This window comes from Teleopsis dalmanni, chromosome 2 (assembly GCF_002237135.1).
Source record: "Teleopsis dalmanni isolate 2A chromosome 2, ASM223713v2, whole genome shotgun sequence".
Taxonomy (NCBI): domain Eukaryota; kingdom Metazoa; phylum Arthropoda; class Insecta; order Diptera; family Diopsidae; genus Teleopsis; species Teleopsis dalmanni.
In genome coordinates this window covers 167,375,092-167,387,758 of record NC_051847.1, presented here as the reverse complement: position 1 = coordinate 167,387,758, position 12,667 = coordinate 167,375,092, and the positions used below count along the sequence as shown (strand labels likewise).

Below are 12,667 nucleotides of genomic sequence, written 5' to 3'. Positions count from 1 at the left end.
TCTTTTATGAAATTCAATCCGTCACATAAGATTGCATAAAGCGCAACTAAATCGAGTGGAAGACCTTCATACGTGCATTCTTCACACATCAATCAATCATAATGCAAATGTTAAAGATTGTGCATTACTGAAGGCAGGCAGTTCGAAAGTTTATAAATTGCTTTAAATGGCATCTGTGTATACTTTACATTTGACTTTTTTGAAAAATAGATAAAATTACTGAAGTGCAGGTTTTGAAAACTAAATTCAAAAAAATTGAAATGTTGAATATACAAGATATAAACAGCGATATTGAAAAAGTTACTTACAGTGAATATCTCAATTACCTTTGACATTTTAAGTATTGGAGATATTTCGTTTTCAGTTTCTCTTCGATTTTCCCAATATTTTTTAAGTTCTCCATTGTCTTCTCTAATAGAAGATTTATTTTTTACTTTAATTTTTGAGTAAACTCCTCCTAAAATTTTAATCTGATATTTGGAGGAGTTTAATTTTATATTTATTTGACATTAAAAATTAACAATTCTCAAATCATTGAGGTTCTAAACAGAATTTCCTTATCTTTTTATATATTTATCACTGATTTCTACTGTCAGTTAATTATTAATAAATTATGTCCTTATCCTGTTCTAGTATCTGGTTTATTAATTCTATAGAAGTCTTAAATTTAAAAAGTAATAAATAAAAAGTTAAAAAATCCCTTTCGAGGTTTCAGCATACCTTACTATTCTATTACTTATCAAAAATACAATGTTAAGGTCAAACATATTTTGACGATTTTAATGTGTTTAATTTGTGTTTTAATGTGTTTATTAACCGATGTGGCAAGGTGGCAACACCGGTATACTCGCTAGCTGTGGAATTTGTCTTTTATATATTCATAAAAAAATGTTTTACTTTTTCTATTTCTCACTTTTCAACTTCTAATCATCAACAGTGGAAATCTCGTAGCTCCTCGTAACTGAATTTCTAAAGCTGTCCACCACCAGCATTCGTTTACCAACTTTAGGTGTAACTAAACTTCTGTCTTGGTTCTGTTTACTAGTTGCAATTTCTTATTACATACTTTCTTTTATTAACTTTGGCAGCATTGTTTTCTTTGTAACTGTAATTTTTCACTTCTCTCATTGGTCAAGAGACCGGCAAAGGCCAGCGCTGCCCTGACGCTATTTATGAACTTTATAAATTGATAAATAAGGTCTTATATTATTTATCAATTTATTTTATAAGGTCTTATTACCGTTATAATAAATATATAATTTTAAATAAATTTTTTGCAAACACTTCTTTCCTACACTTTCTTAAGTATATCTTTATTTTTAGATTTACTCTACGATTACAACAACAAAAATATTAAAAGTGCTTTTATATGGACTTCTGGCAGCACTCCTCTTCACCGAAGGCGACATTGATATTCTTGACACAAATACTTTTAAGACATAAGCACGCTTGAAAGGGCATTCACAGCCAGTGAGTTCTGATTTTTATTTATTTATTATTATTCTTAATATTTTAATATTTTTAAAAAACTGTCGCCATTTCAATTAAAATATTTTTAAAAGCAATATTTTAGCTTGAAATGAACTCATAAAACATATGTAAGGTACTTGTACGGCGAAGTCATATCCCATGATATTTTGATAGATAATTTTACACAAAAGAAGAACAAGAAAATAAAAAAGTTGTTGAAATATTGAGCTTTCATGTCTTGAATATTGAAGAGCTTGAAGATGGGTGTGTCGTAAGTGAACGACAAATGATTTTAACAACCATTTTAGGTTCCATTTCTTACCAAAAAATAAACAGATAAATGAAATCGTTGATATTTCTATAAATATTCGAAATATTACTTACCTTCCATGTCCAATAAAAACGTTCTTGCTATTTAAATACAAATTCAAAAGTAACAACAATAATTTATTTATTTTAGGTCGTAATCGTATATATGTAAATATATCCTGTTTTATATATAAAACAGGATTCTAGTGTATACAAATTTTATCAATGGTATATAAGAAATAAACACCAAATACTCTGATCTAGTCTGTTTATGCAAAATAAATATATATATGCCATATCATTTTCATTTCAATTTGGTTTCAATCAAAAAAATGAAATTAAGTGCTAATGTTTAATGTTGGGATTGCATGAAAAGGATAAACGTCATATTCATATGTACTCTTTTATATTGAACAATATGTATGTGCTTCTAACAATCACAATCTCTAGAAGAAAAACAGACATACATTTTTTGAGAAAAGTTAGAAGCACACACATATTGTTCAATATGAAACAGAACGTTTCATATATAACAAGGGTTGGGGGACGAAACTCACAGAAATCGGAGCCCACTAGTTTCCTATAGTCTCTATAAATATGATTAATTAATTCAATTTTCCACAGCTGGTTTAAGATTTCGATCTAATATAAACATAAATAGTGAATTTTTTAATAAAACTTTTACTGCAAATTAACAAAACTTCAGAAAAAAATGTGTACATAAAAGTCAAGTACGGCTTTGAGTCAGTTGGTTAAGGAGCGCTGACTCTGAGCATCAAATATGGCAGAGCACAAGTTCGATTGCTGGTACTTGCAGTCTTAAAAAACTATTTACGAATAATTAAATACAAGAATTATTTCCAAGACCACTGATGATGGGTATTTGGTAGCCAAAAGTTCAATTAATTAAAATAATATCAAAATGAATTTTTGTTGTTGTAGTTCACTACTTTTCGAAAAAAAATCTTTTTATAAAATGATATATTATTTTTGTGTGATCAGGCTATGAAAAATTTTTTATATTTATTTTAAAAATGCAAATATCTGGAATCCGTCTATTAACTTAGGTATACGTACCAAGTTCATTTTGCAACGAAAGCTGTTCTTCGCTATTTACGGCCTTATTCCTTACGTTAACCCTTCCTTAATGAATTTAAATCGTGGCCTTGAAGAGTTATTTATGCAGCTAGAGAGTACACAAATCGTATGAGTTATGTACTTTGTAAAAACAGAAAATATTGAACGAAGTGAGTATCTCAGGAAACAATAGAATACTGTAATATGAAATTTTATTTACTCAACAAAATGCAGCGAATGGCACTTTGCAGTAATGATGTGCTGGGCAAAACACAATAAAATCAAAGGATAGAGTTTCTTCTGCTTAGAAGTCGATTTGTAGGCATGAAACATTAGGGAGGCACTTTTGCTTCTTGAATGAATGTCAGACACTTTTCTTGATTTATGCAAATTGAGATCGTGATTGATGGCTTCAAATTGTAGATCACAGCAACAATGGAAATAAGATTATGCCAGCGGCATATTAAGTCTGAAATTTGTGTGCTGCTCAATTACAATTTTCTTTCATTTCGCTTTTACAGAGACGGTAGACCTCAACCCATTCTTATGAAATTTACATTTTTCGCTATGGCGGCACTTTAACCTCGACTTTGGCGTCAACATCAACGTCACGTAATAAATTCTTGTAATGAGCAAGTTGTAATCACAGTCCTTTTTACCATTTCAGGCACATTACCTAAAGGATGATCACATGTTTCAACATAGATTAATATCAGCTCGTTGCAGTTGCTTTATGCTGTCGGCTGCTGTGGTATGATTCAGCGAAATTTTATATGAAGGTTTTCAAACTTTGAATTTAAGGTGAGCTGAAGTGTTGCATTACTTTGCATATTTGCATGTTTGCAATTTCAAGAATTTCGAGATCTAATGCAACTTAACCCTTACAAGTAAGTAGTGTGATGTGTATTGCAAACTCTTACAATAGAGTTGTCGCTTCTATAAAATTTGTTGATTGACTTAATTCACTTCTTTCATATCTTATTCGGAAGTCTATATTTTAAGAGAATATTTTTTTATATAGCTGTACCTACTTCTTGCTTGAAATAGCACAATAGTTCCAGTTCGCAATAGTTAATACAACCATAGTTTCTTATTAAAAGAAGCTACAAACCTTTTTGAATATCTTATTAAATATTTTTACATAACTCATAATATGAATTTTTTTTAAATTTTAAGTATTGACGTATACTCTGTTTACAATGTTTATAGATTTTTCGAAAATATCAAGACAAGATTATGTCAATTTTAATTAACACCTCGTTATCAAATCTCAGAATGATTACAAGCTCCTCAGTGAGGTATGCAGATCTGAGGTCAATTATTGCTTAGTCTGATGAAGTGATCAACAATAGTCCAGTCAAGGCGCAAAGAGGGGTTTTGAAGAAACCTCGCAGTTAATAGAGAGTAAAAGTGCTAAAATTAATAAGATTATTTTCAATAAACAAATATAAATCAAATTCCTGCTAGTCGAAGAGATACATTGAAAAAAATTTTATATATCTATTAGAAATTTAAATCGCGAATATAATTGCATCAATATACGGTGGTAACTTTTTTAACCGTATTTATAAAATCAAAAAATGATAACATCTTGTATTATTACAAAATTGTCATTACTAAGCCTAGTTTAAAATTATTAAAATGATCCATTATTATTACGTATTATGGACAACACAGTGTACTTAAAACAATTATTTTATCTAAGCATGAATAAATTATCCTTTATTAGTTGCTAACAGTGAAATTGCTTTAAGACAGAAGTTTTTGTTGAATAAAGATTTTCTATAAAATATCTCAATGTGTTCAAACACAATGATTTAATAGCTTTCGTCAATGTATAGGGAATATTTAAGCATTTTAAATTTAAGGCATACAGTTCGTTCGGCTTAGATCAATAGCATGAAGTAAGTCCGATAAAATAAAAAATCTTAAAATTTTGAAAAATCTTACAAATTAGCAAATTCTGCATCTTGTGCTAGTGTGTCTCGTCCGCTGAGAAAATTACTCTAACGCGTTCATGTTAACAACATCCATAAGATTTCCGATTAACGCACCCATGACTATACAAAAAAATGTTGGTTTTTGTCTGAATTACCTGATGGCAGTGCAAATATTTGGTTTCTGTTTTGGGATTGCTTTGAACAACACTTGCTACTTGAAGACAGCAGCCAATTAAAACCTTTTGTTACTGTTGGCAACACGATTAACTGATTGTGTTTTTGCTATGTGGCTCCTTATTGGACCATAGTTACTATATTCTAACAATTACCGCACTCTCAACATGTTTTTGTCATAGCATTTTTTTAATTCTGCTTACATATTTGACTAATTGCAGAATTATTGGTGGAGTATCTATCTACAAACTTTCAGAACACAATTCTGTGCCATAAGGCATTTTTATTCAATTTATTTTCTATTTTATGTATGAAGTTAATCTTCAATGTTGCATATTAAGCTCAGTAAACTTTATTTTATTTCTGAAGGACTAAAAATTAAAGAATTTATCCATATTTTCTTTAATTATTCTTTAATAAAAAAGCGTTCATTTCAAAATGTGAACAAAAATACTTTAAAGAATATACTTACGCAAGCATTTCATTTTTATGCTATTTCAAATCTTAGTCTAAATGCGATAGAAATGCTTTCGTTTAAAAATAAGCAGAACTAATAACCTAAAAATAAAAGTAAAATAATAAAATAAAGTAAGGAAGACCGACCGAGGTCTCATACGAGGCCGACCGCCTCATAGTGGTCGTCGGGTAGGGTACGCCCGATCTACTTGTTTATTTTGCAAGAATTGTCTGCATGTAAACGCGTGACATATGGTAGGTCGAGAGCATCTGGTTATTCCACAATTACTGATCTCATTAAGAAATGCTCAAAATATGTATTTAAAACTACTTTCTATGATTATTGGAGCTTAAATGGAAAATTGTGACTGACTTTAAAAAAAAAACCAACTAACATGGCGAACACACAGTTTATCTTAAGCAAAATACAAAAACCTACTGCCTTTAAGGTTGGAAAAAAAAAATACACGAATAACTAAACACTTCCTATGTAAATGCCTTGGGTCGATACTTGAATGACGTCACAAATCAATGCTTACAACATTGCCTCTGCCGTACTTGGAGAGAAGAAGATATAAATACTTGAAAATAAATGAAATAAATATAAGAAAATATTTTTAATCCGTTCACATTTATTTATTTTTAGTAAATTAAAAATATGAATTTTTTGTATTCCATTTTATATTTCATTGCAATCTGACTTCTACAGGATATGTAATCTTTCTAATTGTTAACATTCCATGACATTGGTACTGCGTGTAATTTTCTGTCTCTCTGCGAAACTATATAATTATTTTATAATAATTCATTGTTAATATTTTTATATTGTTTTTGTGCCATAAATTGAATAATTTTTCTAACATCAAATCAACCAGGAGCAACAGGGCAATAATATTGTAAATCGCTTAACAGTCCAAATAAGTTGTTATTCTGACCTCCTATCGTCTTCATATTATTTAAAATAGTTGGCCAGCCAATTTATTTCAACTGCATCTGAAATTAAGAAGAAATTCATTCGTTATAGATAATAATGCATCCGTCTCATGTATTGATGAACCTAAAAAGTTCGTTCATTATTTTTGGGATACTCTAATAACTTATAGCTATAAATAAAAGATTTCTAAGTCTATGTAGATTTGATTGAATGATGTATTTTGTTATGACCGAGTTTTTTTAAATCACCCAGTATTCCAAAAGCTTTCAATATATTGAAACTATGTAGAAAAAACTATGTAGTCGAACTGCTGTAATTACACATGTGAGGCAGATTTTTAACTATGAAATTGTGTATATATTCTTTCTCTGAATTTTCTTCTAACTAAATACAACTAAATATAAGCTAAATGTTATCAATTGTTTTAATGATGTTGACATGTTGCTCACCTTAAATGATGTCTTTCAACCCTTAACTTCATATACATATCTGTGAAGCATCCACCATTGTGACGACATTCTGATATTTAAGCAATAATCTCTTCAAAACTGTGTGCTGACAGCATTCATCAGGCCATCTCATCTTATACTAAAATTAAAGAGAGTATAAAATTAAATAATAATTTAAAGAACTAAATATGGCAGTTGAAAAATAAACCTGCTGGCAAAATTGTTGGTATTGTCAAACATAAATCTTCAACAATCCGATTCAACAATTCTTACTATGTGTATCATATATATTTTTTTTATATTTACTGTTTATTCAAGAATTGTTTATGGTATTATATAATAAATTAATTTATATCATATTATTGTGCTTTAATGTCACCATAAAATTTTTAGATGAAAGTGATTTTAAAGAACTTTTCTTAGCCTTTTAAGTTCTTCTCCCTATGCGAGTACCCTTTCAGTGATTTCACTGTGACAACAAACATATTCAAAAGATTAGTGAACTATTTCATGCCACACTAATGTGACCCCTTTAGAGTTTTTTATAGTTCTAAATATGAGATGAAAAACTAGAAATTCTAGGAATCTCTATTTATTGCTCAAAAGTATATGAATAACACACTTATAATATTTACCATAATAAAAATTTCGACAGACATTTGAACTGTTAAAGAATTAGTCCGAAGTGAAGCACAAGTCAAAAGTGTGCCGCAGAGACTAAAACTGGATTGTCAGTGTCAAATGTCGTATAAAAACATAATTTCATAGAATAGAGTTTAAAAACAAACTATAAAATAAATAAATTGTTATTTTAAAATTTCACACTGGAATAATTTGAAGGAGTATATAAGAAAGGTATGTGGTAATTATATTTTACTACTTTTATGTATCTTCTCATTTGTTAATTACTAGATTCCTAGCACACATAGTTGCGTTTCAGTACCTTGTTTGAATATTACAATGTTATATATATACTCCAGATGACCCATGTATGTGTGCCACTACCGACAGTTTCTTTAGATTAAGTTATGTGTTTTTATTATTACAACATAATTCAAGAAATTTACTTACAATTCACTAAATTTTAAATAAATATTTAGTCGTTTATGTTATTTGAATATAATATGAAATATATTTATGCTTTGGTTTACTGGCAATAATAGGAGCGTCTGTTGCTGGTCCAGTAATCTCATAAAGCAGCACAGCGGAAAATATTTGCTTGCCCCAAATAATTGTGAACTAAACTAAGGCACTTAAAATTATTATTAAAACATTATAATTACTGCGATAATTTGCTAATTACACTTTTTTAAAATTTATTTTAAAAAATATTTCAAACGAATGCGCTCCGAAGGGGAACACACTTGTTTACCGTAGTTACTGCGTTAAGATTTACCATAATTTTTTATAAAGCCACGCACTGCACAGATACTTGCGTCAAGTTTTCTCACAATTACTTCAAATGAATTTAAATTATATTTTTCTTTAAAAATAATTCATTTGGAAAAACTAAGGCAATTCATCAGTTAAAATAATAAAAAATTTAAATTACATATAAATTTAAATTACATATAAATTTAAATCAAATGCTGAAGTTTACATTAGAAACGTAAATAAATAAAAAATATCTGAAACATTGCTATATGAAATTCGTTATAAAATATCAGTGGATCTGTTGATATATACCTTAAAGATGACTACCACATTATTATAATATTATTATATTATTTTAATATTTTAAATAATAAATAACATATAATATATTTATTTATTTCTATTTGAGCCAGTGCACTTGAGCACTTCTAATCTTTCTTAACTTGAGGTATTTTTAAAACCCCTCTTTACGCCTTGACTCGATTATTGTTTATCACTTCATCAGACTAAGCAATAATTGACCTCAGATGTGCATACCTCCCCGAGGAGCCTATAACCATTCTGAGATTTGATAATGCGGTGTTGGTAAGTTGAAATAAAAAATTTCAATAATCTTTAAATCTAACAAATCCATGAAAAATTACATGTTTAACTTTAATATTTCTTATCGATTATAACTATGCTCGATAATATGCTTATTGGCGCCATTTAGGTGTTAGTGTCAAATTTTGGTTATCTGATTTGATTTCAATTTTTTATTTAAAAAAATTAGTGAAACATTGAAAGCCGTCTAGACAGTATTTAGTTGCGCAAGGCACCATAACATTCGATAATTAACAATGAAAAAGTATGAAAGCAGTTAAACATTGATTAGATTAATGGAGTTTAGTTTTGAAACCAGTTACATATTTAAATTTTTAATAAAATTGGTCTTAGCCAATATTTTTCTTGTGCTTTTCATGTGAACATCTTTAAGAAGTAAAAGGTTATATTATTTTCTTCAATTAAAATTATACAAACTTCTAATCCAAACCTACAAGTATAAAGTTGATACTTAATAATAATTTTTATTAAACTTTAGTATATTAATACACAATAAAAATTTGAATATTCTTCAAATATAAATTTTGATTAAAATATATTAAAAATAAAAATTAGAATTAAATAAATTTCACACTAATTTTATTTTAAACTATATCCTACATCAACGAAAAAGATTGAATTTTAATAAATTTTAAAAAATAATTTTGTACAAACGAACAAAAAATCTACACTGAAATTTTTCTTCGACTTTAAATTAAATATGACTAAGGGCGTATTTTTGAGTGTATTTTTATTAAAATTTTCACTGGTGTTGAACTTAAAATTGCTCTTCAGGAATATCTAAAATAAACACTTAAACGAAAAAAAAATAATATTTGATTCGACATTTTCTATATATTCGTAAAAGTGCAACCTATAATTTATCTGATTCATTACAAAAGATTTAAGCAACAAACTTGTTTCAAATTCATTTCTCATCGCATGTTTCTGTGATCGATCATCTGCTGGGATCACTTTCGCTGATCACTTTCAATTAACCAAAAATATGAAAGCAAACGAAACATGTTGTAATTAAATAACGAGATACTTTCAATAACAAGAAAAGTGCACAAATCAATAACTACATGATAATACGGAAAAACAATTTTATATCATTATAGTGATATAGATTAATTCAAGTGGTTAGACAAACAAAACTCATATGATTGAAATCGTTGTTAAGTTACTTCTGTTTAATTTATATTTATGATCACCTTTAAGTTATCAATTTGAATATGTTTAATCAAAATATATCAAATTATTTTAAGTTTAGTAAGTATTAATGCAGACATTTTCACTTCAAAAACAATTTTTTTTGATATACTTTTTAACGATGTGAGTCAATATAATATTTTAAATATTTTTTATAAAAACAGAGAAACACGCACATTTTTGATACTTGATTGTACTGTTTGTTCATCCACCGCAAATACGTTAAATCTGAGAAGAAGTTCGTTCCAAACTAAGCCAAACATCAAAATAGTGGGAGCACAAACCAAACGTGTATAAAATAAACACAAACTGAAATACAAATATCTCAAAATATTGGACTAACTCAAAATAATAACAACTCAATACAGAAATAGCTCAATTTAAAAGAGTGAATGGAGACAAACATATGAGTATCTATAGATACTCTACTCTGTGTAGTTGTCTGGTTTGCGCCGTGAGAGATGTAGTGAGAGATTTGCGCAGCTGTAAACTGTTTTGGTATAGAAGCCGAAGTACCAGAAGAGTTGTAACTTGTTTCTACATAAAAGGAACTGGTTCCTCAGTTTCTTAAGCATATATTTGCAGACTTGCAGGTGGAATTTCAGAACACTACCTTTTTAACAAATTAGCAAAAACAAGATTAGAATATTTTTGATATCTATTACCCAAACTGTAAATATTGGGTTAAGCTAATATTTGCAAATATATTACATATATAAGACAGACCAGTGTTTTAATATAAAACTTTAAACGCGCATTTAGCATTAGTAAATAATACTTGAAATTTTAGTTTTTATAAAGTTAATCTATATTTACCGAAAATTCTAATAATATATGATGGGTATATATCTTAATATGGGGACACAATTTGTAACCAACAAAAAGCAATCACTCTGTATATGTAGACCATACATAGTAAAAGTGATTAGTAAATAATGAACTGTAGGTGAAGTAATTACGTTAGAAATTAGTATGTCACATAGAATTGTCTGAAACAACATCAAGAGTTTTTATATACATAACAAGAGGAATTAATGGAATTTGAATAAAACAGAGGTGTACAACACTCGAAATTGTTCAAATATAATCGGACGTGTGAAGTCAAAGAGTAAGCAATAAATATCAGGATATCAAATATATGTTCCGCCGTAATAGATATAAGTAAACAAAAATTTGGATGGATTGTTCAGGCGCTCAGAAAATCAAGAATAATGTGTACTGGAAGAAAAAACTCAACCAAGAACAACTTGGAAAAAATCAACTATAAACGGTGGAGGTGACTTATTTACTCTTTGTGCCAATTATAGAGGTGGCTCGCAATAAATGACGTCAAGAAATGTTATTATTGATTTTATTATGGGTCTTCCTTAGAGTTTACTAAGGGATGAAAGAAATACTTGTTATTATACAAAAACAAAATCAATGAGTTTATATATGTTGTGTAACTTTTTGTCAATAAATTTAAACTTCTCATTTGAAATCTTTTATATAGAATATCTCAAATTATCCTAAATGCCTTTGTTAACCTCAGAACTGAAAGATATATTGTTGTACACTCATTTGAATTTTCCCAGAAATATTCTCATCACAAATTTTGAAAATTTCCAAATAATTTTAGTAGAAGTTTTATGAATGAATTTCTTTAGTGTCGCACGGAGTAACTTTGATTGCAGTTAATTGGTGTGAGAATATATCATCTAAAAATGCAAGAAAAAGAATTTGTCTATCATCTATAAGAAATGTCAAGTAGTGAAAATCCACAGCAAAGGCTAACCGAATGAAACGTGATGCAGGTACACAAGTCATTTATAAGTTGGTAGTAGGTATATGGGATAAATTTTCCATCATTTAGTGTTAAAAAACTTACATGAGCTGCATTTGACTTCTATGGCATTTTGGGAATAGAAGTAGAATATCACACTATGTCGAAGAAGGTGACTAAAACTTGAGAGTAATTAAAGATTTTCATAAGTAAAAAAGTTAAAATTGAAAACTATTTCCACCTTATTGTAAAATCATTAATTGGTTTTTACCAATTAAATCATATATTATAAATTTTAATTTAAAAAAAAATCAAATTAAAGTTTAATTAGTTTTGCGTGATTTCAATAATTCAACAAAGAAAAAAATATAAAAAGTAAGCCACAGATCCGCTACCAATGCAGCTCTTCGGTTCATGAAGTTTAAGAACACCTGCATCAGTGATGCTTAGCTTGACCTGAATTAATGAGATACAAGCGGATTACTTCATATTCCGTTTTCTGAACAGGCGTCCGTTTGTCTACTTCAGAAATGTATATATAAATATTTGTAATAAATTAAGTAAAAATGTTAGCAACATCTACACCATCAATTATCAACATCACGATTTAATTGCAATTATATGAACCACATATTTGAAAAAATTGAAACATTCACTCAGTTTTCTTTTACTTTAATACTATGCTAATTGATTTAAATAGAATCGCTTTATTGAAGTGCTGAACTAATTGATTTCATGGATTGATTTCATTTCAATTTTTGAAATTAGTGATCACTCAATAAACGTAAAAAATAAATGATTATTTTGCAATTAAGCTATTTAATCAATTCTCAATTGGAATTAAGAGTAAAATTTAGTTTGCGGTTACTTCTTATTAAGTTCATTATAATAACAGTAGCGCTAATTAACATAATTTTAATATTTAAAT

At 28.3% G+C, this 12,667-nt stretch overlaps 1 long non-coding RNA gene across 1 annotated transcript; it reads right to left on the bottom strand.

Moving 5' to 3' along the window:
- Window positions 1-6,072: 6,072 nt before the first annotated feature.
- On the bottom strand, window positions 6,073-10,220 carry LOC119673810. The gene is made up of 3 exons (XR_005252180.1): window positions 10,154-10,220; window positions 6,810-6,948; window positions 6,073-6,419 (listed from the first exon to the last, which is right to left on the bottom strand). It is a non-coding gene; the product is annotated as an uncharacterized LOC119673810 (long non-coding RNA).
- Window positions 10,221-12,667: the final 2,447 nt, after the last annotated feature.